This window comes from Hyaena hyaena, unplaced genomic scaffold, assembly GCF_003009895.1.
Source record: "Hyaena hyaena isolate Hyena2069 unplaced genomic scaffold, ASM300989v1 scaffold_1294, whole genome shotgun sequence".
NCBI classification, from domain to species: Eukaryota; Metazoa; Chordata; class Mammalia; order Carnivora; family Hyaenidae; genus Hyaena; species Hyaena hyaena.
This window is the reverse complement of record NW_024081927.1, coordinates 91,649-118,166: the sequence shown is the minus strand read 5'-3', so window position 1 is coordinate 118,166 and position 26,518 is coordinate 91,649. Positions and strand designations below refer to the sequence as shown.

At 40.5% G+C, this 26,518-nt stretch overlaps 1 protein-coding gene, 1 non-coding gene and 1 pseudogene across 8 annotated transcripts in view; 1 reads left to right on the top strand and 2 right to left on the bottom strand.

Annotated features, from left to right (window-relative positions):
- The window catches only part of EPB41L4A (erythrocyte membrane protein band 4.1 like 4A), a 260,908-nt gene that overhangs the window by 186,676 nt on the left and 47,714 nt on the right, over positions 1-26,518 (bottom strand). The gene's annotated exons all lie outside the window — the stretch shown is intronic.
- On the bottom strand, positions 7,008-7,111 carry LOC120224983. Its single transcript, XR_005526712.1, has one exon. It is a non-coding gene; the product is annotated as a small nucleolar RNA U13 (small nucleolar RNA).
- On the top strand, positions 18,207-18,283 carry LOC120224981 (annotated as a pseudogene).

Here is a 26,518-nt window from a genome sequence, read left to right as displayed (position 1 = left end):
CCCAATACTTGTGGAAGGAATTAGAACTAGAGGGATCTGCTCTCTCTTGGCGTGTTGAGGTGCAGCAGGAGCAGTCGGCTCCACGGCCACCTGGGTGGAAGTGAGGAGGTCACATCTGAAGAGATGCTCCTGAGGAAAGAGCAACCACCAAGACTCAAGGGATTGATTAGCTTGTTTGTTTCCAGTTAGTGGTTCAGCATACAAAGTAGGAAATTTCCAGCTACCGGGATACTCAGGTTTTGCGGTAAGCTGCTACACTTCAGAGGCATTCACTTCTCAGAGTGCATTTTGGCAGTCCATCTTGTGAGCACAAACAAATCTCTCCTAACCCAGAAAAGAAAACTCATCTAGGAGCTGCACAAGGTACTTTCAGCAGGGATAGTTTCTAAACAGGTTTCGTAGAGGTTTTCTATAATGCTGAAATGATTTTAAGTAAAAGTGTCACATTCAGAGCGTGGCCTGTAGGAACAGATTCCATTTTATTTATTTATTTTTTTTTTTACGTTTTTTTTTTTTTTTAATGTTTTATTCACTTCTAGGAGAGACAGAGAGAGAGAGACAGCGTGAGCAGGGGAGGGTCAGAGAGAGAGGGAGTCACAGACTGAAACAGGCTCCAGGCTCCGAGCCGGCANCAGACTGAAACAGGCTCCAGGCTCCGAGCCGGCAGTCAGCACAGAGCCCGACGTGGGGCTCGAACCCACGAACCGTGAGATCATGACCCAAGCGAAAGTCGGACGCTTAACCGACTAAGCCACCCAGGCGCCCCAACAGATTCCATTTTAAAGCAAGAGACTTACAGATCACAAATAAGAATCTGGGAATAGCAGGCAGTTGACTTTACAGATACATACTTTCCCTAAAAGCCTTTTACATTAAAGGTTCTCAAGTGCTTTCAATCATTTGATTCCATTCTCCCAACAGCCCTGGAAAATCATTTGGTAAAATGTGCTTCATTATTTCAAACATTCCCAGGTTACAAGAGGCAGCCAAAATGAATCAGCACGGAGACAATGTATCATACTTGTGAAGAATTCAAGCGTGGGTGCAGACTGCTTGAATCCTAATTCTGATACTTAACTAGCTCTTTGATGTTGAGGAAGTCAACTGACCTGCCTGGAAGATGGGAACATCTATACTGCAAAGATGAAATGAGCTGATGCATGGAAGGACTTCCCATGCCTGGCACACAGACTCCCACTTCGCTATGCTGTTGTTGCCATCATGAGCATCAGCATCCCCAACATCATTCCAGGAAAGGTTAAGAGCTCAGGTTCTGAGTCAGACTTGGCTTTGAGCTCAGCATACATAACGGAACCTTCACCAAACCATCTACTACAAAATGAGTAGGACCTTTATCTAGGAAGAACAAATAATCCAGTATTTTCGACAAACAGCAAATCAGAGAAAGCAAAACTACAGTTTTATAGCTATCATCTGCAGTGTATAGCTCTTTTTTTTTTCTTTTTTTTTTTTTTTTTTTACAAATAGTTTATTGTCAAATTAGTTTCTACATCGCAGTGTATAGCTCTTGTTCATATTCTGATCCAAGCTATTAAAAAATATACAATTGATCACTTTCACTTATGAAACAGCCGGCAATGTTAATATTGACTATTTTATATTAAGTGATTACTACTCAACTCTGAGTAAGATAACAGGATTTTGGTTATCTTATATAAAAACCTCATCTTTTTTTAATGTTTATTTTTTAAAGAAAGCATGAGCAGGGGAGGGGCAGAAAGAGAGGGAGACAGAGGATCTGAAGCTAAGAGCACAGAGCCTAACTCAGGAACTGAACTCACAAACCGTGAGATGACCTAAAGGACAGATGCTTAACTGACTGCGCCACCAGTCATAAAACCCTGGTAAATTCTTTTTTTTTAAATGTTTTATTTATTTCTGAGAGAGAGGGAGAGAGACAGCGTGAGCAGGGAAGAGTCAGAGAGAGGGAGACACAGAATCTGAAGCAGGCTCCAGACTCTGAGCTGTCAGCACAGAGCCCGACACAGGGCTTGAACCCACAAACCATGAGATCATGACCTGAGCCAAAGTCAGACACTTAACTGAATGAGCCACCCAGGCGCCCCAAACCCTGATAAATTCTTAAGTCATGCTCTCCAGTACCACAGTCACTAGCCACATGTGGCTACTTAACTTTATGTTAATTTAAAGTAAAATTTTAGTTCCTTGGGCTTACTAGCCACATTCCTCAATAGCTTCAAGTGGTCAGTGACTAAAGATACAGAATATATTTCTGCCATCAGAGAAAATTCTGTTGGACAGCATTGGGCTAGAGATACATATCTACTGAAACATTTGTGGACAAAATTATATGATGACTAAGACTTGTTTTGTTTCAAAATAAAATAGGAAGGAGAGACATGAATGAAGGTGTGAATGAAGTAAAACTGTTTTATGGGGAGATGGATACATGGTGGGGGGGGGGGGTTCATTAAAGTGTTCTGAGCCAATATGGCTAGGCTATAGTTCCCAGCTATTTAAACACTAATATAGGTGTTACTGTGAAGGTATTTTGTAGACATGATTAACATCTACCATCAGTTTAAAAGATTATCATAGATAATCTGCATGGGTCTGAATCAATGAGTTAAAAGGCCTTGAGTAGAACTGAGGACTCCTACAAGAAGCAATTCTACCTGTGGCCGGGAGCTCAGCTCATGTCTAAAAGATCCAGCCTGCCCTTCCTGGCCATCTGCTCTGCAGATTTTAGACTTGCCTATCTAGCCCCCATGATGGCCTAAGTCACTCTTGTAACAAATCTCTTCATATACATACACTACTGGTTCTTTTCTCCAGGGAACCCTACAGTTCCCTGATACTGTCTACTTCCATAGCATTTGATTTTTTCACGCTACCTCACACAGACACTGTGAAATAACAACTCTAAATATCTCAACACAGTACCTACCACGTAAGTCTCAATAAATGCTAATTATAATATTATTTCTTCATTTGTCAACATAGTCTTTTTTTTTTTTTTTTAAGTAAGCTCCATGCCCAATGCAGAGCTCAATGTAGGGCTTAAACTCATAACACTGACATCAAGACCTGCGCAGAGATCAAGAGTCAGATGCTTAACCAAATAAGCCACCCAGGTGACCCCCAACATAATCTTATTTTGCCGAAATCTATACTTCCTGAGACACAGAATACTCACATGCGGTAACAACATTACCATTTTCATTTTCATCTCACTTTATCTGGCTGACCTGACAACAGGCGCCCTTACAGGCATGGATGGAATGGTTCACAGCTCTGCATGTCCAGAGTGGCCTCAAGCGCAGGCTCTTGAATTAAATGGAATCAAACCTAATTAGAATACACTGACACATACACAGAATATCAGAGCTGGGGAAAAAGTTTTGTGCAATTAAGTTTATAAGTCTTATATACAAAAGAGAAGGATTTTAACAACCTCAAATTCCAAAAACAGGGAATTGATTATATAGAACTGGATACACTGGGCTAAGAGAATGTGGCTATTATACTTAAGTATGTTTAATGACATTTGGAAATGCTGAAAACACAATGTTAATTTTTTATAAAAGTAGGCAGTATACACAATAAGATCTCAACTTAAAAAAAATACCACTCTACAAAGAAATATACAGAATGTTAATCATGGTTATCCCTGAGTACTGAGACTATTTTTTTTTTCTGTACTACAGTACAACTTATATACAGATCTAAAGAATAAAGTTTGATTGACAAATATACCCATGTAACCCAAATTCCAATAAAAAGGAGAACAGTTCCATCATTCTGGAAAGTTCCCTAGAGCCCCTTTATAGTCAATATGTTCACACACATCTCGGGCAACCCAGGATGATTTTTATTTTCTTGTTAAATTTTTCTGTGTTTTTCAAATTTACAGTACAAACACATATCTATAAGCAGTTTTGATGTTTTGGTTTTTTAAAGAGTTAGGATGGTATACAGTTCTTTGATTTGATTGATAAGAGCAAGGGAAATGAATTCATTTGCCCAGAAATCTTAGTTTACTAAAAATACTAGGAACAAGACTGTTAAGTCATAACACTCCACAACTATTTGTGCTTTCTCTTTTCAAGCTTCTCAATGTTTTTGTATGTTACATCATTTACTCACACAGATATGAGGTGTTGTATTTTCAAACATCTGATAGAAAAACTCCTTTAAAGTTAACAAAAGAAACCAAACAAGAAAGAACTTATAAGATGCCTATAGGTTAATGAACAGAAATTGAAAGAAGTCAAACTTCCTTCTGGTTCTCATAAAAAATGTTAACCCTAAAGGTTCATAAACAGAAACATGGCAGCCAAATACCAACTGCAGAAATACTACTGTCAACACTTTCACTGTTACTATGTTATTTCACAGCCATAACTGAAGATAAACAAAAATAAATTTTGGCGAAACAAATTTGCAAATCATTATCTCCCTGTTCTATCACCCAAACAAGTATTAGCCACTGAAATCCTGAGACTTCTAAGGCTACAACTTCAAAAGGAAGGCTACATCTATATGAATTCTTAAAACCTCAGTACTCTTTATAGCCTTCTAAACATCACAGATGATCTGAAGGTGGGCACCCAATATTTGGCATTTTGAGTTATAGTCCAAATAGCCAGCTATATGTCTGATCCTAATCTCTAACCCCAAACCCAAGTTGGACACACAACCAGTAAACCAACTGTGTCCTAAGCCACAACATGGTAAGAAACACTTAGATCTACAAATAATTCTGAAGAAACACTAAGTGAATAGCAAAGTAACTAAAATCTACAAATAGTTACTATCATCTAGCGATCAAACTGGGCGGAATAACCGAAGGATCATTAGATAGATACACACAGACACACACACACACACACACACACACACACACACACACAAGCATTTTCAAAGTGTGATCCATTAAGGGGTTCACGAGGTCAAAACTATGTTTGTGTTATTAATAAGGTATTACTTGCCTGCTTCACTGTGTTGACATCTGCACCGATGGAGGAAATACAATGATGAGGAGGAGGACGAGGAACATGTAGAAGGAATCAACTAAATATTTAAAATGTGAGGAACACTGACAATTCTTCAGGCAATGTGAATAATTTTTATCTGCTTATTAAAATGTGGGATTTATGTAAGTACTAACATTTTGATTAGACATTTTTCTCTCCCTCATCAATTCTTTCTCCTACAGTCATGACCTTGCAGCATCTTGGACCATACATGGGTTCACCTAAGAACACGTGGTTGCTGTGTTCACATCAGATATGCTTTTTGACCTTCATATGGCTTTTAATTATTCATTCTGTAAGTAGCTGCTCTTCCTCCATTCTGCTATCGAAGCTTTGGGTCTCCATTGAGAACAGAACTGATACCTATGGAATAGAGTAAGCAACAGAATGACTAAAGTAGCTGCAATTTAGAGACAAGTCTGAGTCTAAGAAGCTGAGCAACCACAGTCTTAGTCACAAATCAGAGTGGCACACATACAGCCAAGGGCAGCCTCCACTCCCTGGCTCCCACCACTCGGCAGAAGTCCAGGACCATGACCACCCCAGGCTAGCTAGCCACCCAGCCATAGGTGCCCTGCATCAATCCCTTCAAACCCAACTTAATTCTTTTTGCCAGATGCAGCTTCCCGGTGTCCGATCATCACACCTGTCCTCTGACAAAAACCCTCAAGGGCTCCTAGTACTTATCACATCTGCACTATTTAGGCTGGCATTTGAAGTTCTCCACTTTGTGGCTCAACTTAACCCCCCCCCCCCCCGCCAAATTTATCTCCCCACATGCCCTTATTTTCAACAAACTGCAATATTCGATATAGGCTAACCCGTGCCACTTTTCATCACCTTTACTCATGTCCCTCTCTCCACTTGAACTGCCATCCTCACTAGAGTGTCTGCCTGTTGCAAGGTTTGCCCAGCCTTCAAGGTCTTCCTCAAGTCATCTCCTTCATGACACCTTCTAAGCAATATCCCCACTATGTCCATTATAACATTGTGCCTATATTAGAATCATCGCCTTAAGGTCACCTCAAAAGCCATGGCTTTCATATTTCTCTTTACATATCTAATAACAGATAGGACTCTCAAATTGCTTTAAAAAAACATTTTCAGATATGATGCTCAAAAATAATGTGGCCAAATCCTACTTTATGGGAAGCCATTTTGTTAGAAAATATGATTTAAAAACACAGTAGATCTGAATGTTTCTTGGCTACAGACAAAACCTAAAACATCTGGGAAGCCCCATGAGTCACCCTGCAGGGCAAGTTGGAGGCCAGCTAGAGGAGGCAGGTTTTTTCTGGGGGAAGGGGGGGGGTATCCAGGCAGATGTGCGCAGCAAGACAGTCTGAGACAGTCTGTGAGGAGTGACAGGACACCGACATTGATGAAACATTCAGGAGTGGAGGCAAAAAACCTGCAACAGTGAGCTCCCAAACATCTATCAGAGGTTGCATCTGTCCATTGAGAACCACACATGTGCAAATCAAAACAGGGTTTCAAGGTAGCCCCAACACAAGCTATTTATCCACTATATGTAATTGTGCTTGAGCCTCACCTCATTCAAAATGTCCCTAAACACAATATTCATACCACAAGCCAGGCCTGATGCTGAGGATTTTTAAATGAAGGTGTGACTAAGACAGGGTCCGAACCCACATAAATAACTGCAACTGGGTGTGATGAGGGCTGTGGGGAGACAGAAAGAGCATGCAGAAGATTTTGGGAAGTAACTGGAGAGCCGGAGAACAGGCTCATGTCATGGATCCTAACAGAGAAGGAAGTTTAGTGAAGTAGGAGTGTCAGCAGCTTCAAACGACACTGCAGAGAACCAACCTGGCATCTGGAGGCCCTTCTGGCAGGTTTGGGGGCCAGACTGAAGGGAGCTGAAGTTTGCCAGAACAGGAAAAGAAGGAGATAAGGATATCATTCTATGGGGTTGCAAGTGAAGAAAACACTGATGGTTTCTGGGTTTTTGGGTTTTTTTTTTCCCCATGTCAGACAGGTAATGTGCTGACGTCGTATGAAGGTTTAAGACTGGCACATGTCACACAATGATGTGAACACCCAATCATCATGCTTACAAACTACAAAAGGATTGGGTTTCTGGGTTTTTTAAAGGATAGAAAAGACTTGACAAAGCCCTGGTACAGGAAGATGGGGCTTGGGTAACCAACTGGGCAGAAGAGCCTCAGAAAGGAGCAGGCCCCTCCTCTGAGATGAGGGAAAAAGGAAGCACAGGTGAAGCAGGCTGTGTAGACAGACAGAAGGGAAGTCCAGGGTGTTTCTACAGACTGCCGCCAGGCTCTCCTGAGTGAACAGGGCTCCTGTGCTCAGGCTGGCAGCATGGGACCCACAGGGTAGAGAAGGGGATGGTCTCTAACAGCCGCTGTGGGGGAAAAGGAGAGCTACAGAAGACTCAAAGGACTGCTGTGCAGAGACGAGTTCCCAAATGAAATTGGAAAACTGTGCTGATATCTCTTAGAAGACAAGCTTTTCTCCAGCAGCAATGGGGCAGGAGGAGCTAAGAATGTATTATGGCTTCATATCCAGCATTAGAGCTGGCCACTCTGGCTGTGGCAGGAAAAGAGAAAATGTAAGCCACAGGAGGAAATGTCCAGGACAGGACTGACCAGGGGATCCAAAATTCAGCAGAAAAAGAAATAAAGCCTAGGAGAAGTTGACAAGGGGAGAGTAGGTAAGCTGAGAGGCTGACATATAAAAATGAACTGCAGAGAGGACAGGAGGCTTCAACCGAGGGATTTATGAGTTTAAGATATTGCAAAGTAGACAAAGTTTCAGATGATGACAAGGTCTAGGGTTTAGCCTCATCTGTGGGCTGCTATAAAGAATAAAGTCAAGGTCATGGGGTCAAGGCAGCAGCGTGAGGGATGGGAGACAGCATGGTATAGAGCAGTGCTCTCTAATAGAACCTCTGTAGCGACGGAAATATTCTATGTCTATGGGGTCCAGCAGAGCAGTCACTAGCCACATGTGGCTATGGATCCCTTAAAATGTGCCAAGTATGACTGAGGAAGTGAGTTTTTATTTACTTAGAGTCCATTTAAACTTAAATAAGCACACAACTTGAAGCTGCTATACTAAATAATGAAGATGTAGAGCAATGGTTTTCAACTTTGCTCAATGGAATTACCTAGAGAGACTTAAAACATACAGCTACCTGGGTCTCACTCCCCAGAAACTGATTTAATTAGTTGGGCATGTGTCCTAGGCATCGGTATATTTTAAATATCTTTTTCTGATTTATTTTTGTTTTTGAGAGAGAGAGCACACATGTGAGTGGAGGAGAGGGGCACAGGGAGGGAGAAAGACACACACAGAGAGAAAAACCTTAATCAGGCTCCATGCTCGGCAGGGAGCCCAATGCGGGGCTTGATCCCACACCCCTGGAATCATGACCTAATCCAAAATCAAGAGTCGGATGTTCAACCAACTGAGCACCCCAGCACCCCATCATCAGTATATTTTACACTTGGCCACATTAAGTCAAGTTTGAGAACCAATGGTAGAGTGGTTAAGAACACAGATTCTAGAGCCAGATGATATGAGTTCAAAACCAGATCTGCTAATTTTGACTTCGGTGACTTTGAGCAAATAAACTTCATCTGTAAAATGGGGATAATGAGCTATCTACTTCACAGGCCTAGTCTGAAGATCAAATGACATATATAAAAGTGCTTTATAATAGTGCCTTACACATCTGAGTTCCTTAAATGTTAGTCATTGTTATTCCAAATGGATGTTGGAGGCTGACAGCTCAAGGAGAAAACAGTGGATGGGAGTTGCCAAAGGCATAAATCTATGTTGAGGAGGTACCAGGAAGTCAGGAATTGACAGAGTTGAGGGTAAGAAGAAAGTAAGAGAGAATAATAAATAAAGGGAAGAGAAGCAACCTGGAAGGGACAGTGATAGATAAGACAAGAAAATGCAGACCCCACTCCCTGCCAAAGTGGTAAACTACAAATGAGCAGAAAAAATGTGGGAAGACACAGAGGGATTCGGTTTCCAGCTGTGCAGCTGACCTTGAGCAGGACGCACTGGTCCCAGGTGACAGGAGAAACCGCTCCTCTGCTTGGCAGCTCAACCCGGAGGGGAAGCGGTGCACCTAAAGCCACTCCACCTCTCTTCTGGCTCAGCTCCATTCCCAGTGGGGGGCAGCCAGCTTGAAACTGCTCGGAGGGACTCGGACTGTGGGTTTATATTGCAGGTGGTATTAATGGGGCACAAGGACTAAGATCTGGAAAGGAGGTGTGGCTTCGGACATAAAGCACAGCCCACCTTGGCTACTCCCGCAGCACAGGGAGATCAGACCCAAAAGAGTGAGTTGAAATGCTTGGTTCGAGAGGGGACTGGGGCACTGCCATTTTTCTCCCCACAACCACCAAGGCGGAACCTCAGGGAGCTTCCCGCAGGACTCAGTGGAGGTTAAGACTCACCTACACCAAGCCAGGCCCATCCCTGCTAGAGAGCTGCCCTTTTTTTTTACAGGAGCCCAGGGAAAGACCAACATAGATTCTCTGCCCTGATTAATTCTAGGTCAATTCTTTCTATTCAGATATTTTCTCCCTTGTCTCATTCGTATCCCTCCCCTCTGCTGGACTGGGCACACTGGTCACTGGTTTGCTGAAACAGTCACATTTAATCCATTTTCTAGATGTATATTCTACACCTCCACTGCTACCTTTCTATCTCTCTCTCTCTGGAGTAATCAGACTATACAGTTTCTCTGCGTAACATTATCTTGGTTTCTTTCTCCTCGCCTCTTACCATATTCTCCTCTTTGTCTCTCTGAATTAAGCCCCTTAGTCTCTCTGCCTGTTCATTTCTCTTCTAATTTTGCTTCCTCCCCACCCTGTCATTTCTCTCTTTGTATATGCTCTTCCATCAGCACTGCACACCCCTGGCTCTTTATTTGTAGCTGGGAATTCTGGTTTTATGCCTTTAGACTGTTCTTTGTCTTTTGGGTTTTTTCTTTTCTTTTTTTCTTCTTTCTTTATTTTTATTGTTTGTTTTTCCTCCTTCCTCTTTTTTTCTTCTTTTTCCTTTTCCCTTTTGGTTTGTGTGTTTGTTAGATTTGTCTGTGCATTTGTGTGCTTTTTGTCCCTGTGTTTGTCTGTTTTCTTTTCCAGGGCTACCTCAAGAAACAAGCCGAAGTACACATAGTGGAGAGTCCCAAATACCACTATGAGTAGGGAAATAAAATAACCAAAGTCTCAACAAGAAAGACCAAGAGACACCAAAGAACACTTCCTAAATGGATAGGCCCTGGACAGTCAAAGAGCCTTCTTTAATACAGCAGTACTCACAGGTGCAGAGTGCATAACAAGCTTTTAAAACTAACAAGAGACAGAAAGCTAGCCAAAATGATGGCAATGGAAGAACTCTACTCTAAAGAAATTCCAGGAAGAAATGACAGCTAAAGAACTGCTCAAAACAAATATAAGCAACATAATTGAACAAGAATTTAGAACAATAGTAATAAAATGAATTGCTGGGCTTGAAAAAGGCATGAAAGACATCAGAGAAACTATTGCTACAAAGACTATGGAGTGGAGAAATAGTTGTGATTAATTTAAAAATGCTATAAATGAGATGCATAATAAAATGGAGGCATCCAATGCATGGAATGAAGAGGCAGAGAGAATAATAGGTGAATTAGAAGACACAGTTACAGAAAAAGAGGAAGCTGAGAAAAAGAGATTAAACCGACCCAGGAACACGAAAGGAGAGTTGAGAGCTGAGCAATACAATCAAACAAAACAATATCTGTATCATAGGAATTCCAGAAGAGGAAGAGAGATTCCCAGATTGGGGAAGTTAACAGACATTGAATGTAACTTGATGTAACTTGAATCGATCTTCTGAACATATCATAGTGAAACTGGCAAAATATAAGGACAATAGGAGAATTCTGAAGCAACTAGGGATAAAAGGGCCCTAACATACAAAGGGAACCACAAAAGACCCCGAATAGCCAAAGTAATAATGAAGAAGAAAACCAAAACAGGAGGCATTGCCATCCCAGACTTTAGCCTCTACTACAAAGCTGTAATCAAGTCAGTATGGTACTGGCACAAAAACAGACACATAGACCAATGGAATAGAATAGAGAACTCTGAATTGGACCCACAAATGTATAGCCAACGAATCTTTGACAAAGCAGGAAAGAGTATCTAATGGAAAAAAGCCTCTTTAACAGATGGTGCTGGGAGAACTGGACAGCAACATGCAGAAGAATGAAACTAGATCATTTTCTCACACCATACACAAAATAAACTCAAAATGGATCAAGGACCTGAATGTGAGACAGGAAACCATCAAAACCCTAGAGGAGAAAGTAGGAAACAATTACTTGACACATCCCCAAAGGCAAGTGAATCAAGAGCAAAAATGAAGTATTGGGACCTCATCAAGATAAAAAGCTTCTGCACGGCATAGGAAACAAACAATAAAACTAATAGGCAATCGACGGAATGGAAAAAGATAGTTGTAAATGACATATCAGTTACAGGGCTCATATCCAAAATCTATAAGGAACTTACCAAACTCCACACCTGAAAAACAAATAATCCAGTAATAAAATGGGCAGAAGACGTGAACAGACACTTCTCCAAAGAGGACATCCAGATGGCCAACAGACAAATGAAACAATGCTCAGCGTCCCTCATCATCAGGGAAACACAAATCAAAACAACACTGAGATACCACCTCACACCAGTCAGAGGGGATAAAATGAACAAATCAGGAGACTCTAGATGCTGGCGAGGATGTGGAGAAACGGGCACCCTCCTATACTGTTGGTGGGAATGTGAACTGGTGCAGCCCCTCCGGAAAACAGTGTAGAGGTTCCTCAAAAAAATTAACAATAGAACTCCCCTATGTCCCAGCATAGGGTCCCCTATGACCCTAGCAAAACTGCTAGAAATTTACCCAAGGGATACAGGGGTGCTGATGCATACAGGTACACGTACCCCCAATGTTCACTGCAGTACTCTCAACAATAGCCAAAACATGGAAAGAGCCTAAGTGTCCATCAATGGACGAATGGATCCAGAAGAAGTGGTTAATTTATATAATGGAATACTATATGGCAATGAGAAAGAATGAAATCTGGCCATGTGCAGCAATGTGGATGGAACTTGAGGGTGTTATGCTGAGTGAAATAAGTCAAGCAGAGGACAGATACCACATGTTTGCATGTATAGGTGGATTAAGAGAAACTTAATGGAGGACCATGGGGGAGAAAGCGAAAGGGAAACTATGAGAAACTCTTGAATGCTAAGAACAAACTGAGGGCTGATGGGGTTGGGGGAGAGGGAAAGGGGGGTGATGGGCATGGAGGAGGGCACTTGTTGGGAAGAGCACTGGGTGTTATATGGAAACCAACATGACAATAAACTATTTAAGAAAAATAAATAAATGATCATTTGATTATTTTTTAAAAATTAAGAACAGGTGGATGTGGAAGGGAAAAGCAACACCAGTAAACGTCTTAGGCTGCAATTTTTTTATTTCTCTAGAATTTTGCATAATTTAATGAACACAGAGTTCTCAAATTTCAATGTCACCACCAGATTATTTTCATCATCTTACAAAAGAAAATTAGTAATAAAGTATTCAGTTATTGGTAAGTAGGTAGGCAAGTTACTAGAAGCTCAAGAACTATTTCAAAGATAGTTTCTATGCAACTTAAGTGGCTGAAATTGAGCAATACAGTCCATATAGATTAAGTGTTTCAAATGAATCCATTATATTTAGATTTACACCAAAAAAAACCCCAAAGCTAAGTCTCAAATTTCTTTATGGACTAGTTATTTGCCATGAGAAAGATAAACACCTACAACCTCTTTCCTACAAGCATGTCTCACACTTTAAAGTGACATTTCACATGGTTTGGGTTTGCTAAGTGTGTTTATATATCAGCACAAGTGCAGTTTCACTGCTGAAACACAATTTCCAATATGATGAAGTTCCTTTCTGGTTCTTTTTCAGGAGCCAGTTCGAGAGCATTGTAAAAACAATGTAAAAACAATGTAAAAACAAAAACACTCTTCTGAGCCCAATCCTAACGTAACTACAAGCTCTGCAGGGACTACCTTTTACAAAAGACTATCATACATGGAGAATCCACTTCTTCAGATGTTCCTCCCACAACTACCCACTAGAGATGCTGGTCTCAGGGCTATACTGAGATCTGGTAGCTGGAAACAAAAGCATAACCAATACTCATTCTCTATTTGCTTTGATTCCTTCAGAGAGCAATCCTTACTTTTCTTTTAACGTAGAGCTCCACTAAATCCTAGGGACCTAAATACCACCATCAACCAGTCTAAGTCAAGTTTATTGTGGTCAGGGGATTCATGATGTTTTGGCCTCTTACATCTCACAGTGGACCCAATAAAGCCATGGACCCACCATATGGTCCTTTTGCAGTTTCTCAACACATTACTGGAGTAAACGTACTTAACTACTGGGAGAATTTCCACAGTGGTTTCCTGACTGTGGAAGATGGGCAATTATATTAAGAATGACCAACTGAAACATCCTGAACTTCCCTCCTTACCAGGACAGTAAACCACAAGAAATGCCACATCCATAGGGAAACTATAGACATTAATATTGATAAAGGAGACACCCTGCAAACCAAACCACCACCAACAAAGTGGCATATGTGTGATGTTTCTCAGGCACCCCTGGCTGCTCAAGTACAAAGGAAAGGACAGAAAACAAATGGTTAAACTGATATCGTCCTGTCAGTTTACAAATATCTTAGTAGTTACAAGAAAAAGGAGATCTTATCAACAGACTAATCTCCAAGAACTTTCTACTGTCTTAATGATAATGCTTTGCTAGAGGGAAAAAAAAGCTTTAGTTTGACAATAGCTAGACCTCAGTAATCTGTGTCTTTAGCTTATGGAAATCCCTTTAAGAAACTCTTGACTTTTGTCTCCCCCAACTCCACAGGATATAAGCAGTCCCTCTTCACAACCCCAGTGCTCTTCCTGCCCATGGGTCCTGTCCCTGTGCTTTAACAAAATCACCTTTTTCCACCAAAGACGCCTTCAAGAATTCTTTCTTGGCCGTCAACTCTGAACCCCCACCACCACTCCAAAACCCCATCAATATCTGACACTTTTAAGAACAGAGAATTTCTATCACATTCCTGTTTAATTCACCTTTTTTTGTCTGGGCAGAAAGCAGGTCGATCGTGGAAAATGGCCATGGGTTATCCTAAATCCATTAAGGCAGTGGCTCCAATGTGGCTTGATTTATCAAACTGGGTACTTTTCTGGAGCACATCCAGCACCTGACACCTGATATAAAGCTGCCAATCTGGAAAATGCTTTACCAATATGTAAGGAACACATGAAGCCATTTGCTTTTATTTTGCAAGGTCAAGAACATGCTTTCACATTCTTGCCTGAGGGCTGTAACAACTCTCCTCTCAGCTATAATCTTGTCTACAGAGCTGCTGCTTGTCTTCATATCCCACAGACCATCACACTGGCCCCTTGCATTGTGATTACATCATGCTGATGGTACCTGATAAACGGGAAGTAACAAACCCTTCAGATGTCTTAGTAAGGTGCATTCAAGCTTGATGGTGGAAAACAAAACCATGAAGATTCAAAGACTGCAACCTCAATAAAGTTTCTCGGAATCCAGTAGTCTGGAAGGTGTTGGTGTATCCCCTCAAAGTGAAATGGAAGTTGCTAAACCCATAACTGCTTCCCTCTAAAAGAAGTGCATGCTTCATGGGCCTTTTTTGCATTTTAAAGACAATGCATACCACATTTAACAATCTGCTAACTCCTTAACTATGAAACCTGTAAGACCATAGGTGTTGAGTAAGGCCCAGAGCAAGAGATGGTTATTCAGCCTGTCTGGTATGCAGCGCTGCTATGCACTTACTTGAGTCTTATGATGCAGCAGATCTGTTTCATTGAATCCTGTAGGATTCAGAGAATTGCAGCACAAAACTCAGGTTCTGGAACAAAGCCAAGTCCTCTTCTGCGATAACTGTCCTTTTGAGAAATGACTCCTGGATTGCCACCAGGCCTTGTCAGGACCTGATTAAAGGTTATTAAGTAGCCATGTGACCTGAGCTGTCCATGGCCATCTAAATGTCATCTGACCCCCAGGTCATAAGGTTGGGCATATGAAGAAGCAATCTATCACCAAAAGACAACAGTATGAAAGCAATCAGATTCAAGCATGTCTACAAGGCAGAAGAAGTTGCAAGAGAAGATGGCTCAGATACCTCTAATATCTACTCCTACTGTATTACCACACCTATAGCTTCACAAAGAGTTCCTTATGACCAGCTGACTGGGAGGGAAACTAGGGCCCGGGTTAGATAGACAGTTTGCATGGTATCCATGCACCAAGCAGAAGTGGACTCCTGCAGCCTTACATCCCCAATGAAGAGTGTCCTTAAAATACTTCATGAAGGGAAATCACCCCAACAAATAGAACTGTGACCAGTACATGTGCCTGTCCACTCCATCTATACTGAGAAATATCCAGGATTACAGATCTACAGTGAGTCATGTGCAAAGGCTAATGCTTAATCTGGAAATTTAAGGACTTGGTGAAAAAACTGTATTTGGAAGAAAGGGTACAGGAAGACCTAGGAAAGGTACATATGGCTAGACCTTTCAGAATGAGCACAGAGTATGAAAAATATTTTTGTTCCATGTATGTATACCAAAGGCCTTCCAATGCAGAAGGGCCTCTCAATACCCAGGTGAACAAAATTACCAGCCACCTACCATGCATCCTTAAAAGACGTCAAGTAGAAGTGATCATGGTGCCAGCAACAGGGGCTATGTATGGATTCAACAACATGCACTTCTCACAAAGGCTAACTGGGTTCCAGTCGATAATGAGTACCTAGCATGCCAACAGCAGAAACCAATCCTCAGTGTCCAAGATGACAACATTCCCCTGGAGAATCATACAACTGATTGGTGGCAGAGGGATTACACCAGATCCTTTCCATCAAGGAGGAGGCAATGATTCATCCTCACTGTATATATTCCACTTACATGTACATGCATCCTGTGCACACACATATACCCATGTATTTATTTTTCTTCACTTTTCCTTTCTTCAACCTTTTCAAAAAGAATTGATCATGGTGGTTATCTTTACAGTTTAGTTTCCAGGTTACAGATTATTCCTCTGGAATTGTGAATATATTAGAAAAGATAACTTCACCCAGAGGCAAGTAAGTAACTGTTACCCAGCAATTAAGTTCTTAATCAGAGATCTTAATGTCTATGTAATGGATGACAACTTAAACGCCCTTGCAATCACATGGGGGGGGGGGGAAAGTCACCCAATAGAACAGCAAAATTTTAAAAGACTGATAATACCATGTGTTGGCAAGTATGTGGAACAAGAGGAATTCTCATATATTGCTAATTGGAGAGTAAACTGGCATATCTACTTTGGACAACTGTTTGGCATTATCTTCAAAAGTTAAACACACATGTACCCTATGATACAGTAATTCTACTTCTGTGTATGTAAGAGAAATGAGTGCATATGTCCAAAAAGACTCAAAATGCCTTAAGAATGCTCAGAATAACTTTAATTATAATAGCTAAACATGGTCCATCACCAGTAGAATGTATAAACTGTACTATATTTATACAAAAGAACACCACACAGAAACCGAAAAAGGGGGGGGGGGGGTGAACTTCTTCTGTGAGCAGTAACATGAAAGAATTCCAAAGTATTATGCTGAGCAAAAGAAGCCAGATAGAAAAGAAAACATGATGTATTATCCCACTTATACAATGTCTTAAATAGGCCAAATTAATGTACAAGGCTAAAGGTCAGAACAGTGGTCTCCCTCCAGGTGGGTGAGGTGAGTGGGAAGGAAGGTATTGTTTGAAAACAGACACAAAGGAACAAAGGAGCCTCCTGGGGTCCCAAAATGTTCTGTTATTTTGTTTTGGATGGTGTTTACATAATTGTATTTACATGCAAAAATTCGTCCAGCTGTGTATTTAACAACTGTGTATTTTACTACAGGTTATTAAAATTGTTTTTAAAAGATTTATTAATATGTATGTATTACTTAGGAGAGAATCTAGGAGTTGTTGTGCTTTGTCCCCCCCCCCCCCCCAGTTCTCTAATGGGTCAGTGATTCAACAAAGGTGAAAAACAAAAACAAAAACAAAAAACAGATAATTCATCAAATTTTTGATTGATAGTTTTCTTAAAGAAATTTCCATCTTCTTACATAGCCAGAGGCACCCAATCATCTAATACAGCCAATTTCAATTGCTCTCTATGCTCTCTAATGTTCATATGGCTGGAATAACTTACCAACTTATTTCTTGCTTCAGTTTCAAGGTTAAGTAGGAAAAATGTCCTTGAAAGCCTTGATAAGTTTATTTTAAATGTAAGTCCTATATCATATACTACTTTAAAGTTACCCTAAATGCTTATGATATAGCATCTTCACTTTCCATCTTAACATACCATGTTTCAAATCTCAAAATATCCATTTGAACTCTAGAATTACTTAAATGCACATGAAAAAATTAAAACACTTTTACCCAGACTAGAGAGCCAATAGAAATTCAATACTTTTGTAAAAGTAATTATCAGAGAAAATAAGAGCATCTGATTCTTAAAATGTTTTATTATGTTGACATTTTTTTCTCCTTCTTGATAAGCCAAGCTATCAAGGTAAACTAATTTAAATTCTTGGGCTTGTTGGTAATAACAAACCAAATGGACTAGTTTACCATTAGACTAAGGATCCTGTTTTAGATTTATAAAACAAACAGACCATTAATTTTAAAAGTCAACCAAAACATTGAGCACAGTTTGCCAAGGTTAATGTCAACATTGCTCAAAATTAAACCTTAGGGGACAACAGATAAGTCTTCAACACTCAACTAAAGTTTACTAAAGTAATCATTAACAATGGTCTTTACCCACTCTTCCAAACATTACCCTCCTTAAGACAATTCATCATTTCTAAAATAATAAATGTGGTAAAATGATACTAAGTCTGAGGGCTCATCCCAAATCTGATCTTATGGCTTAGGAAGTTTTCAAAGAGTAGTAGATGCCTTTATCTGTAACTTTCTTCAATTATTCTTACAGTCTAAAATTTTAGATATTAAGTTTACAGTTTAAAATTACACTGTTATAGCTTCTTGGCCTTTTGGCTAAGATCAAGTGTAGTAAAATTACACTGTTATATAATTCAACTGCATGCACATTTAGCTGTTTCTATTAAAATTGCATGTTATTGTTTTTCCCTACTTCAGACATTTGCTTCACAGCCTAACTAGTTTCAGTGGTATTAGCCTGTAAATTTTCAGAGTGTAACTCTCAGAAAGTATTTAATAATGAGATTTATTTTTAAAACAGAACAAGTTCTGCATGGACTCCAGAAGAGGTAATAACGAACCTGTACCAATATTTTTATGCACATTTATTCTATGTAGAACATTTACAATGTTCACATTACATTTACAATGCTTCACTTCCAGTTTTATTATATTAATCTGGAATTGCTGCTAATATTGTTTAATTTTTTACCAATAATATTCAAATTATTGCCAAATTCCTACTGGATATATGCCATGACATAAGCACATTCTTATTAAAAGTAAGGCAAATAACCTGAGAAAGTCAAAGAGGGACGGGGGGATGACTTTTCACAAGTATTGTTCCCAAAAGGAAATCACACTATAGGAATATAGTTTTTTTCCCCAAATAAGTATGTCTGATAAAATGTACCTGATTTCTTAAGAAGCATTTCTCTCTAAATTCTGACCCTGAAGAAATACCTAAACATTCTCTCACCAGATTTTAAGTACTTTTTTGTACTAATTACTGCAGCAAATACAGATGTATATGCAATATGTATATTATGTCTAAATATAATTTAATATATACATACTTATATACATAGAACGTTTTTTTTAAATTTATTTCTAGGAGAGAGAGAGAGAGACAGCGTGAGCAGGGGAGGGTCAGAGAGAGAGGGAGTCAGAGACTGAAACAGGCTCCAGGCTCTGAGCTGGCAGTCAGCACAGAGCCCGATGCGGGGCTTGAACCCACGAACCACGAGATCATGACCTAAGCGAAAGTCGGACGCTTAACTGACTAAGCCAATCAGGCGCCCCTACATAGAACTTTTAATACCTAATGTGAGCATACAGTACTACATGCTGAAGTAAAATAAATCTGAGCTAAAGAACTAAGATAAATATCCAGAAAAACAAAAGACACCTATTTCTCATTTGCAAAGAACCCTGTCTGTCTTCCAGATACTTTATTTCCAGATAAAAACAGAGGATCTTCATAGATTCAAAAGATTCATAAATTTTGTGTTTCACTTTGGACCTGAATATTATCATCCTCAAATACTATAGAACATTCATCAAAAGTTGCAGAAAAAAATTATGTAAATGTTTTAATAAAGTATTTCTGACTTAATATCAATTTACCTAGATATTAAAGACTGACTTATTTAAATAAGATTTTTAAATAGATTTAGGTTTATAGAGAAGTTGCAGAGATAATAGTTCCCAAATCTGGCACCCAGTTTCCTTTACTGCTAACACCTGACATTACTGTGGTACATTACTTACAACTGAAGAGTCAACACTTGAACAGTACTGTGAACAAACTTCCACATTTTATTAGGATTTCACCAGTTCTTTCCTAATGTCCATGACCCTATGCAGAATACCATATTGCATTTAGTCACTGCATTTCCTTAGCCACCTCTGGTTTCTGACAGTTTCTCTGACTTTCCTTAAGTTTGATGACCTTGACAGCTGTGAGAAGTACTGAGTTTAGGAATATCCCTCAGTTGGAGTTTATCTTCAGTTTTTCTCCTAAGGCTTTGAATGTGACATTATTTCCAAATGTTTAACTTCATAATTTCTTTTCAAATTCTATTCATTTAGGTGATCTCTATACCCAACATGAGGCTTGAGTTCACAACCCCAAGAGTCACATGCTCTTCTGACTAAGCCAACCAGGCACTTCTTAATAATTTCTGATAGGACAAAGTACATGGCAAAAACTTTGGGCCTTTATTGTCTCATTTATTCAACAACCAAAAACAAACAAACAAACAAACAAAAACATTATTCTGGGAAGAAGCAAACTACAAGTTCAAAATCTGGGCTGTAGATAGAGTCTAAGCAAGAGGAAACTAAAATTGACAATGACGGGGGAACAAATCAGAGAGTTCTGGGCAAGACTGACTAAGAAGCAAGGAAGCATTTCAGGAAAACTAGGAGAATAATAATTGGCCATCTCTTCTGTCCCAGCCAGCACTCTGAAGCTAGAGCTCCACTCCAGAAATCATATTGACCATGGCCACTTGCCACTTCCCACCTTTGCCCCACTCACTTTTTTATTCCAGTTTTATTCACTGCAGTGTATTTGTCCCTTTTTGTATTTGTCTCTCATTTTTAGAAAAAGAAAACAAAGTCACCAGTCGGGTCTCAGCAGGAAACCGCATCACCAACGTAACTGAGTAAGACAGTGTAATCACAGAGCCATCTGTAGAGGTGTAGTCAGGGAAACCAATGTGGCATGGCACAGTACCCTGGGGTTGGCAACAATGCGGGGTGGTTGAAAGAGCAAGGGGAGGAAGGCATTGCCAGAACCCACAAGAATAGTTAACGGGAAAGGGCCACCCAACAGGAGATTCGGGGAATGGACATTCCACCCCACTCCCTCCTGCCCGCCGACCCCACTAGTCCCTTCTAAGAGCCAGACTTGGAAAAAAAAAAAATGTGAGGTCATTCACATAGGTCAACGTCCCAGGCCACAAAGCTGGGTGGATTAGGAGGGAGAATAAAAGGTCTAGAGGAGCAAATGAAATACATGCAGTTCAGGAAGAGAAGCAAGGCAACTTTGCACCCTTTGCATGGCTATCTGCATTTTGACATTTGTGTGTCTTATCCCCTTACTGTACTGGGGCCGCCTCAGAGGCAGGGATAGTGGTTTACAGATAGTGCCAGAGGTCCTGTGCACAAACCTCCTACTAGGCACTCAAGGTCTATCTAAAAGAAGAGATGGAAGAGACCCATCTCAGCTACTGGTCAGAATGGAACCTGGGTCCATCATGGTAGGACTCTGCTGCAGAGAAAACATGGCAAGCCTTTCAGCCTGACCTTGACAGCACAAGAAACAAAGGCAGTTGAGGCTAGCCCTCCCATGCCAAAGTGAGGGCCCATCAGCCAGTACTTGTTCCGCAAATAGAGAGAGGATCCAACATCTCCCTCAACAGCCAGAATGATCACTCAGCTCAGCCTAACACTCTCAAGTTAACAGAGGACAGAGTCTGTTCATGTGATGGTAGGCAAGAGTCTAGGTTCTAACAAGTAAGAACCTAACCCCTGGGATCATCCTGACCAATACCTCATAAGCTCCAGAGCTCAACCTTGAATCTACTCTTGACAGATTCAGAACAAAATAAAACTTCATTTACATTTCCCTGAATTTCTTCAAATAATTTCTCTTGCTTAAGACCCTTGTATAACCTTGGTCTCTGAGACCTTTAATGAGACACTAGTACTTCCATGTTTATACAAACACCTTACCTTCTCTTCTTGTCCCTGATCACCCATCACTTGGGTACATCTCTAAAGGTCCTCAGCACCATGCAGCCCTGCCCTCCCTTCCTCTCTGGCCTTCCTGCTCTTGCCCTCTTTCTCTATGGAATTTACCACTCCACACCCTACACGTGGCAGGGCAGCATTACCAGCTCCTTCTAGGACAGAGCTGCCTCCTCATTTCTTCTAACGTCTTCCACAATCAGCACCACACTGGGCAACATGGTTAAGTACTTAACAAATTCATGAACTGACTGTGCTGTGTACAGATGCCTTCACATTTTATAAAAACACCATCCCTTTTTTCAGAGATACAGTGAAAACAGGAAAGGCTAAAGGTCCACAAGAATGACATTTGCATTTCATCATGATTGTGCTGTCAATGAAATCCCAAGTACCTGTTTTTACAAACCATGAATTGCCTGCTCCAAAGAACCCCAAATACCATCAACCCAGAATCAGATCTTCACAACAGTGTGGCAAGGAGCTATTACATTTACCTTACCAAGAACACAAAGTAGATGCTTTCATTTTGTTATTTACAAAAAGAAATGATCAACAATTGTATTTAACATATCAAAATGGGTTTGTATAGAGACTACTTTGGGGGAAAATAGCTCATAAAGTTTAGAATATAAAATAATTCAAAAGCAATGAAGAGGGACACCTGGGTGGCTCAGTCAGTTAGGCGTTCGACTTCGGCTCAGGTCCTGATCTCACGGTTCATGGGTTTGAGCCCCATGTCGGGCTCTGTGCTGACAGCTAGCTCAGAGCCTGGAGCCTGTTTGGATTTTGTATCTCCCTCTCTCTCTGACCCTCCCCTGCTCACTCTGTCTCTGTCTCTCAAAAAATAAATTTAAAAAACATAAAACATTTAAATACAAAGCAATGAAGAAACAGTGAACTTTTTGTATAGCATTTAGTCTTTATTAAACTTCTTATTACTCAATGTTACCTTTAAAGACAAAAGACTTTGAAAACAGATTGGTCTTTATATGTCATCTTCAAACCTATCTCATCTCTCTGCTTCTACTTGTAAAATAGTTCCTATTCCTCCTCACTTTACATCTCCTAGCAACATGAACTATCTCCATTTAAGGCCATTTCTTCCACAGTATAGTTGACACTACTCCCTGCCCCATCCTCTGCTGCCTGAATCATCTGCTGACCCCTCTCCTCTGTCACCATCTTATCTCCATTGACCTGTTCTTTCTTTCCAGCCTATGTATATAACACACACACACACACACACACACACACACACACACACAGACCTTAGTTACTCAAACTCTTAAAAAAAACAAACAATAAAAACCTCCCTGGCTCCTACCTAAGTCTCTGCAGCTACCATCCACTGCGTTCCTTCCCACTTGACAGAGACTGTTGGTGTTCTGGCCTCCTTCATCTCTACTTCCTGATCCCTTTTCTTGAGCCAAAACCTGACACCACATTCTATAGTACCTGCTCTTACAAAGGACACCTATTTCTTACAAATGCAAAATCCACTGAAGTGATTTCAGTACATATCTTGCTGGACATCCCAGCCACATTTCCTACCATGAGCCTCTCCTTCCCATGACCACTACAGCCTTACTCTTGCTTTTCTTCTTCAGAAGCTCCCTGACCATTCCTCGTCACTGTCCTCTCTCGGTGTTTCTCGGCCCACACCTTAAGTATTACTGTCCCTCATGGTTCTGTACTTTGTTACTGCCTCTGCTCTTCTGCCTTCTCATCACAGTGCCTCCAGTCCCCTTCCATGCCATCCCCCAACCTCCATGCCCTCATTCTCACTCACCCTAAGCTCTCCTTTAAACAGCCCTATCCACTTCCATGGTTCTCTCACCTTTCACTGAAGACTTCAAAGCCTTTTCTCCAGCTACCAACATATATCTGGATGGCTGCTTGATGTCCAGTGTTTCAGACTCAACATGAATGCGTCAAGGGCATCCTAACCACCATTAGTCTGCAAGCCAGCAACCTGAAGTCACCCTGACCTCGTCCTCCTTCCAACATCCAGTCTTCATCAAATCTTGCAAGTATTATATCCTAACTATTTTAATTTATTTATTTGATTTTAATTCAAGTTAGTTAACATACAGTGTAGTATTAGTTTCAGGAATAGAACCCAGTGATTCATTACTTACATATAACACCCAGTGCTCATCCCAACAAGTGCCCTCTTAATGCCCATCACCCATTTAGCCCATCCCCCCCCAATCCCCTCCAGCAACTCCCAGTTTGTTCTCTGTATCTAACAGTCTCTTATAAAATCAGAGAGGGAGGGAAACCAAAAGAGTTCCCTGAATATTTTTAAAACTCATCCCTTTCTTTCCACACTGACTTCCCCAGTACTAGTTTAAGATCATATTATCCTTCACCTGGACTCACTACAAAGCCTCCTAACAAAGCTTCCTGTATCTAGTCCAAACTTCCTTAATTTTACTTGCCTGACACAGCCCTGTAAGATCTACTGAAACTACAAATGCCCCTCAATAGACCAGTCAAAACCCTTAAAAAAACCTTTCCACTACCTTTGCACACCCATCATAAAGGTTCTCCCCTTCCAGACTCCATCTTTCCCACCTATTCTATACTTGTCTTTCCTCTCTAGTAAAACAGAGCTGATTACTCTCACCTGCATGCCTCCCCATGCTATCTCATGTCTCTGTGTCTCTTCATGCTGTTTGATCTTCTTGGAATTCTCCTTGGAACTTTCTTCCCTGAGAGTCATAGTCATTCTTCTGGTCTCAGGAGACCTTTCCTCTAGGAATCTTCCTTTTTGGTCTCATTAAGGGAAATCACCTGGGGCACCTGGGTGACTCAGTAAGTTAAATCTCTGACTTCAGCTCAGGTCATGATCTTACAGTTCATGGGTCTGAGCCCCACATCGAGCTCTGTGCTGACATCTCAGAGCCTGGAGCCTGATGCAGATTCTGTTTCCCTCTCTCTATCCTTCCCCTGCTCCAGCTGTGTGTCTCTTTCTCTCTCTCTCTCAAAAACCTAAACATTGAAAAAAAAATTTTTAAGGTGTGGGGGGGATCACCTGCTACCTCCAACAGACTAAGCTCCCAGGGAGCAGAGACCATATCCTATAGAGATCTATCCTGTGCATAGCATAGCACAGAGGCACAAGAAACACTTGGTGAGTAAAAAAAACAAAAAACAAAACACACACATACACAATAAAAGTAATTCGACTTATTTTTTTAAAAGTTATAAGATTAAAAGCATTAAAACACTTTAGGGGCAGTGATACCTGGGTGGCTCAGTCAGTTAAGTGTCCAACTTTGGCTCAGGTCATGATCTCATGGTTTGTGGGTTCAAATCCTGCATTGGGCTCTGTGCTGACAGCTCAGAACTCAGAACTTTCTTGGGATTCTCTGTCTCCCTCTCTCTCTCTCCCTCCCCTGCTCATGCTCTGTCTCTCTCTTTGTCTCAAAAATAAGTAAAACATTAAAAAAATTTTTTTTAACATTTCAGGGGTATTTTGAATATCATTTACATTTGCATTGAATTACTGGTAAATTAAGAGGACCAAAAGAAAAATTCGTAGAAGCTCTGATGAGCCATGGGAATATTATCTTTTCCTTTATTATGAAAACAAATAAAACAGTACTAAAAATCAGGTTAGCATGTTTCTTTCCATTCCAATAGATTTTCAAAGAAACATTATTTTTCTTGTAGATGTTCTTGAAGAAATAGCTGCAGAGTCGATCTAGACATGGTATTTCTTTAATTAATTAGAAAATCTTATGAGTGTACTTAGGAGTTACATTTAAAATACCTTTAAGTCCTGGAGGCCTATGTGGCTCAGTCTTTACGCATCTGACTTTGGCTCAGGTCATGATCTCATGGTTTGTGAGCTCAAGCCCCACTTCAAGTGGAGCACAAGTCCTGCTTTGGGTGAAGTCCCACTTATCTCTCTCTCTCTCTCTCTCCCCATCTCTCTGTGCCCCCTCACTCATTTGTGCCCTCCCTCTCTCTCAAAGACAGGAAGGAAGGAAGGAAGGAATAGCTAGAAGTCTTGTGATTTTATTTTCAAATGCTGTGTTCTTACTAAATGATGATTTATGACATGTTCCTACTTCAATGTTAAGAAATACAGCACCTGAGGGTACAAAATCAACGTACAAAAATCGGTTGCATTTTTATACACCAATGATGAAGCAACAGAAAGAGAAATCAAGAAACTGCTCCCATTCACAATTGCACAAAAAACCATAAAATACCTCGGAATAAACCTAACCAAGGATACAAGAGATCTGTAGGATGAAAACTATAGAAAACTTATGAAGGAAATTGAAGAAGACACAAAGAAATGGGAAAACATTCCATGCTCATGGATAGGAAGAATAAATATAGTTAAGATGTCATTACTACCTAAAGCACTCTACACATTCAATGCAATTCCAATCAAAATTGCACCAGCATACTTCTCAAAACTAGAACAAACTATCCAAAAATCTGTATGGAACCACAAAAGACCCCGAATAGCCAAAGTAATACTGAAAAATAAAACCAAAACGGGAGGGATCACCATCCCAGACTACAGCCTCTACTACAAAGCTGTCATCATCAAGACAGTATGGTATTGGCACAAAAGCAGACACGTAGACCAATGGAACAGAATTGAGAACTCAGAAGTGGACCCAAAAGTATACAGCCAACTGATCTTTGACAAAGCAGGAAAGAATATCCAATGGAAAAAAGACAGCCTTTTTAACAGATGGTGTTGGGAGAATTGGACAGCAACATGCAGAAGAATGAAACTAGATCATTTTCTCACACCATGCACAAAAATAAACTCAAAATGGATAAAGGACCTGAACGTGAGACAGGAAACTATCAACACCCTAGAGGAGAAAGCAGGAAACA